We start from the raw sequence: 6,466 nt of genomic DNA, 5'->3' as shown, positions 1-6,466 counted from the left end.
CTCTCCTTTGTACTTTCTTCTTCTTATTCTACAGTTTCATAAAAAAATAACTATAAAATTATCAAACGCCGAAGCATTCTGTTTACAAATCTTCTCTTTTTCTTCCGGAAAAATCCTTCTTGATATCAAAATCATTATGTATTTCTTATGGTGTTTTCCGTTCAATCTGAAATATTATATATGTCACTGAGTAAGATTAGGAAAAGTAAGCCTTTTCACCCATTCAAAATCTCATTTAGGAGAAATCTTATTTCTTCCCTATTATCTAATCATGTTGTTTAAAAAGTTGTACACACATATTTAAGGTTCAACAAAGTTTTCTTTTACCCTAAATAAGAAGAAAATTAAGACTCTAGTTTATTTCTTTAATGTAATTTTCAAGACTAACAATACTAATTCTGCTAGTGGGGTTGGAGAGGGTTAAGATGTATGTAAATTTTATCCCTACCTTTGAGAGGCAGAGAGATGTTTCTCATAGGTCCTCGACATTTTCAAGACTAGAATAGTGATAATTAATAAAGTGAACATACGACTTGTGTTCTCTGTTTAGTAATCCTCATATCTTAGTCGAACTCATCTTATCCCACAAATGTGTGTTACTGACATAATAATTTTATATTTTAAAAAAATTAAAGTTATTTCTTGTTGAGATATCAAATTCATCTTTCAACAATTTGAATGAATGTTTTCTTTTTCAAATTTAATGTAAACAACTTCAGTTTCTTTCTAACACAAATTATAAATTTATAGACCAATAAATGTCACTACCCATACCATCGTGATTAACACCCACACTATCCCTTCGGGGGGGGGGGGGGAACCACTACTACAACCCAATCAAGCGAACTAGACAAAAACTAAGGATATTATGTAACGGAAACAAGTTAATTAACTACGAATATGGAATTTAAATACCTAGAATCTAAAAACCAATGTACCAAAACATCTAATAAGATCCATAACCCTAAACAAGGAGGGATACATCCCCAACTTATGAACTATTCAACTATCCAAAACAATGCCAACGTCCAGAAATGATGGACATAGACCAAAGAAAACTCCATGGGAAATCAGAAGATGCAGCTCACCCTTGTAGTCAATGTGATAATTCTAGTCTCCAAAGCGAGGTCTTTCAATAGCCACTTGAAAAATGCTATGTACTCAACAAAAATAAGTGCAAGTACAAAATAAGTACAAAACCATCGTGTCATGCCGCGAGCCTATACCCTTGGCGGGAATTGCACTCGAAGACCATTTCTAGACTCCAGAGGACCCTTGGTTTGGCTTAGACAACTCAGTAGAGGACAACATACATAGTTATATAATGATCAATAACTCAATTAATTTATAGAACTGAGAATGTTTAAATATTAAACACTAAACAAGCCAAAAGTGTTAACCTAAGTGTCACGACTGGAGAGCACCCCCTAGACGTAACATTGGTGTATTCGACCTTTCAGAGGTCTTATACAAGACTTAAGCATTAAGTCATTGCATAGGCATGAAAATTAGTGTGCAATTAAAACTTTTTAAAAACATAACACAAGACTAATAAGTCGTCTTATTTAAAAATCATCGATACAAAATTAGGACACTAAGTATCATCTTGAAATCATAGACATGACTTCAATAGAGTAGGGACATGACCTTTAACAATCCAAAAGAACATTTCTATTATATGTGACACACCCCGAGAATTCTATGACCTATACTAGAGACTCATTTGTTGAATAATGATGTTTTTATACCTAAATAACTGTAAATAACTTATTTGAGAAGTATTAGAGATAAAACATCAAAGAAAGACCTCGACGTCCGAAAACTAGCGAAATTGAACTCCTAGACGTCCCTATGATTGGTGAAGGTTTGAGATTGTGGTATGAAGTATACAACTTGTAAAACATAGTGTTAAATAGGTAAAAATATAGTATGAAGGGTCCCAACATCAAGTAACGACTTTGTAAGGACCACCCCACGGGTCCTTGAGGAGGACCCGAACCTTGGCGAACAGGCTGCCAAAGTAGCCTGCGTGCAGCCTAGATCCAGAGGCTGCCACGCGTCGCGCAGGCCACACTCATTAGGAAAAAATTTCTTCACAACGCGAGACCTCCATGAGGATCACTGCCTCGACCAAAATTTCAGAAAAAAATAATTGGAAATGCCCCCGCAATGCCCAACAACTTCCCATATTCGTTCATGTTGTTTTTAAGTCAATTTGACTTCATAGCAACACCTAATTAAGTGAGGGGTATTTTGATTAATTTAGGATATTACTATAAAACGTTTTAGGGTTAGTATTAAGTCATTTTACACATCCAAATAAAATACCCAAAGTTGAAATAAAAGTCACCCTCATCTCTCTCAAATTCTCTCTTCCTCCCACCCTCCATTGAAGACCATTAGAGCTCCAATAAGAAAGTCAAGTCTTCAAACTTCCAACCTAATTTCGCGTCTTTAACATCTCTAATTTATTATTTCCTTAACTCTTGGGATTCTTTTCCCCACGAAGTCCCTCCAAAAGATTATTTGTATATCACTCAAAACTAGGGTTTTTCCCCTCACATGGTCTTCTATGGAAAACGAAATTATGAATGAACTGTGATGAACTATGATGAGTTAATGTTATTAAAGATATATTGATGGTTAATTTATGATTTCCTATTAGTTTTCCCTAGACCCATGTCTTTCCCCAATTTCATGAAAACCATGAATTGATATGGTTAATTGCGAAGACTATGAACATGTAGATTGACTATATTGTTGTTAATTATGTAATTGATTCTTGAATTTAACTTGTCTGTATAATTGGTTATGCATTCTTGGTAATAGAAGTATGAAGGTTCTTGAAGGGGACAAGGAGGTACGATCATTAATTCTTCTTAAATTCAATTGTGAAGTATGAGTTACTTAGATAGTAATGTTTTTATGTTTAATGTATGGTTGTGATGTTGTTGCTAAGAATTCCTCATCCCTAACTATAAGACATCAAATTAGACATGAATTATGTATGCATGTTATGATATGATCATTATATGATTGAAAGTAGTTTCTCGGTTATAATAAAGTGTTAAGTGAAAGGTTTACCTACTTGTGAAGTGGTATCTAAAGTGAAAGGATTGTTCTCACTTGTGATGACCTGTGAGCTAATATGATAAGATGTTTACATAGCGGTCTAGAAGAGGCCAATGTGAATTTGTATGATGAAATAAGATGATTACTAAAGGGAATAATTGCTTAGCACCGAAAGCGCAAGTAAATGACATGGAGGTCTCACATTTAGTAAGTCTGTCCTACCACATAGGTTTCTTCACGTTTAGATAGTTCAGATTTCCAAAAATATATGGTGTCTAATGAAATATAGAAACCCCACATCTAGTAAGTCAAAGTTTCTAGTACCAATATCATTGACCCTTAACTATGTTCCCACATAGGACTCCATCTTAGTGGATCGCACCTAGATAGCTACGTACGAACGGTGTGTGGGAGTAGAATACCAAATTCCATCTAGATCACATGGTCTCATGTCGGTTATTACACTTTTTCCCTAATATAAAAGTAAATGAACAAGTTATGTATGTGAACTCTTATTAGGGTTGTCTTAAAGGCTATCACATAGTGTGAAGGTGGGTATGGGACTTCTCTTACATATTGCACATGTGGGATCCTAAGGGATGGTTGGTTCAAGTATTGTTTTTTGATGATTATGTTTTTTATATGTTTATAACCTATGATTTGTGTTGATGTATGAAGCACGTTATGAAGATTATGAGGATATTTTGTAAGTATGAAGTGTGTTGCTTATATGTTGGTTTGACTTATGATGTTCCATGTATGTGTATGTTGGGTTGTTTGACACTAAGCATGGTTTTGACTAAACTGTGCCTTTTCTCGTTGATTAAATTATTTTATGCATAGTGAACATACTTAGTACATGTGTTTTATACTAACCCATATTTCTTCCCTTTTTACTAACATTGTAGGTTCGGGCCATTAATGTATCTTGAGGCTAAAGAAAGATGGCTTGGACTAGACTCTCAAAGTTTTGGTAGGTCCTCTAGTTTGAGGATGATACCACATGCTCTACCTTAGTCGTACTTGTATTGTTTCAAGACATTCTTGTCTCTCATATTGTTGAAGATGTTGATGTAATCCCTACGTGGCAATCATGAATTTGTATAAGGGCTATGCCCGAATGCTCTATTCCATTTAGACTAAATTCCTATGTAGTCTTATGATTGTCTAAATGATAATCCTAAGTAAGTTTCATATGTGAGGAGTATAAGTAAACTCCCTATATGTACTATGTGAGAGGTCTATGTAACCATCATTATGTATATGATTAAAAGTTTTAATTTTCCGTGTTTTTAACCTATGATGTGCTATGACGTATGCTAAGGGCTTGTTTAAGTCCTCATCGAAAACAAGGACACCGGTTCCGCCTAGGGGGTTACTTTTGGTCGTACAAACTTGGTATCAGAGCATTAGGTTAAAGTAATCTCAAGATTGATGTCTCACTAAACTACTTCTATGTAGGGTCTTATTCATAATTGTGAAGCGCGCCACACTTATGAATGAGAGACTATGTGATGCTTAGGAACTCACTCTTTTGTTATTCCTTAGTCGTGCCTAAGAGTCCTAGATCTATTTGGTCCTTTCTTCTAATCCTTTTATTGTTCTTATAGGAAATGAATACAAGGAGGAATTGAAGGGCTAGATAGGAGAATTTAAATGTGGCGGGTCCCCCTCAAGCTCCTCAAGTTTGTATTGAAGAAGGGCCTATTTCTAACGTTGAGATAAAGGCGTCTATTCATCGCTTTACTCAAGTGTTGGCTACTCATGTTTCTAGGGGTACAAGGGTGCAAGTGAACCCCAATGCTAGCACTATCGCTTCAAGGAGGAATTTCGCAAGGATGAATCCCCCTATTTTCTTTGGTTCCAAGGTGAAGGAGCACCCCCAAGGGTTCATTGATGAAGTGTTCAAAGTTGTTGATTCTATGGGGATGTCTTCTCAAGAAAAAGTGGAACTAGCCTCATACCAACTCAAGGATGTGGATCAAGTGTTGTATGAGTAATGGAAAGATGAGAGGTCAATTAGAGAAAGTCAGGTTACTTGGGAGGCTTCCAAGATGGATTTCCTTGATAGGTTCTTTCCCTTGGAATTAAGGGAGAGGAAAATGCAAGAACTCATCAACCTTTGCAAGGGGGTATAATCGTTAAGGAGTATAGTCTCAAGTTTACTCAACTATCAAAGCATGCTCTTAGTATGGTTGAGTATTCTAGGGCTAAGATGAATAAATTTGTCATGGGGATATCTGATTTTGTGGTTAATGAGTGTAGGTCAACTGTGTTGATTCCTAGCATGTACATCTCTCGTCTCATTGTTGATACCGAAAAAATTGAGGAGCAAAAGCTTAAGCAAGTTGGTAGGGAGATGAAGAAGGTAAGAGCCAAATTCTCCAAGGTTCAAGAAGAAGTTTTCCAATCAAGGCCTTCCTAATTCTCCAAGGGTCAACGAAAGTAAGGTCTTTACTACCAAGCCCCAAGAGGGTAAAGGTGGTAGATCTTATGTTGAGAAGCCTTTTTCTGCAAAATGTGATAAGAGACATGATGGTAAGTGCCTAGTTGGCATGGGTAATTGCTATGTTTGTGGAAAGAGTAGTCACATGAAGAGAGATTTTCCTATGATGAAAGTTTGAGGAAGTAAAAATTCTCAAGCTAAAGCAAGTACCCCAAATCCGGATGCCCCTAATAAGAACCGCTTTTATGCTCTCCAATCTCGAGGTGATCAAGAGAGCTCTCCAGATGTGGTTACCGGTATGTTTCAGTTATATATATATATATATATATATATATATATATGTTATGTGTATGTAGAGGTCTATGTAAACCTCCAATTAGATGTAATGAAAAGTTTTAAATTTTCCGCTAAATTTGACCTATGGATGTAATGATATAAACTAAGAGACTAGTCTAAGTCCTCAAAGAGGACGCCGACGCCGGTTACGTCTAGGGGGTAAATCCAAATGTGACAACAGGAATATTAAAGACAAACGCTAATATATTATTTCTAAGTTCTAAGAAACAAAATGTTGGAGGATCGCTAGTTATGAGTCACCATCAAAGTTACAATTAGGCTCATCATAGCCTAATCTTGAGAAGCCAAATGACTTAATCTAGCTCTTCAACTTTGTTGACACCCAATTTTGGCCTAACATTTTTAAAATTCGTAATTTTTAAATTTATTTATTTAATAGTTCAGGATATATAATTTTTATAATTCTAAATAAATTTATCGTTAACTATCCTTATTTATTAAAATTTAGGATTTTTTTAGTTAATCTTAATTACATTTTTTCACATCTGATTGAATACATTCAATTTTTTTTATTTTGATTAAATCATTATTTTTGCTAAATTCATGTCATTAGTCACGTTTATTTTATATATATATATATATATATATATA

The sequence above is a fragment of the Solanum pennellii genome, chromosome 1 (genome assembly GCF_001406875.1).
Source record: "Solanum pennellii chromosome 1, SPENNV200".
Taxonomy (NCBI): Eukaryota; Viridiplantae; Streptophyta; class Magnoliopsida; order Solanales; family Solanaceae; genus Solanum; species Solanum pennellii.
This window is presented reverse-complemented; position numbering follows the sequence as displayed.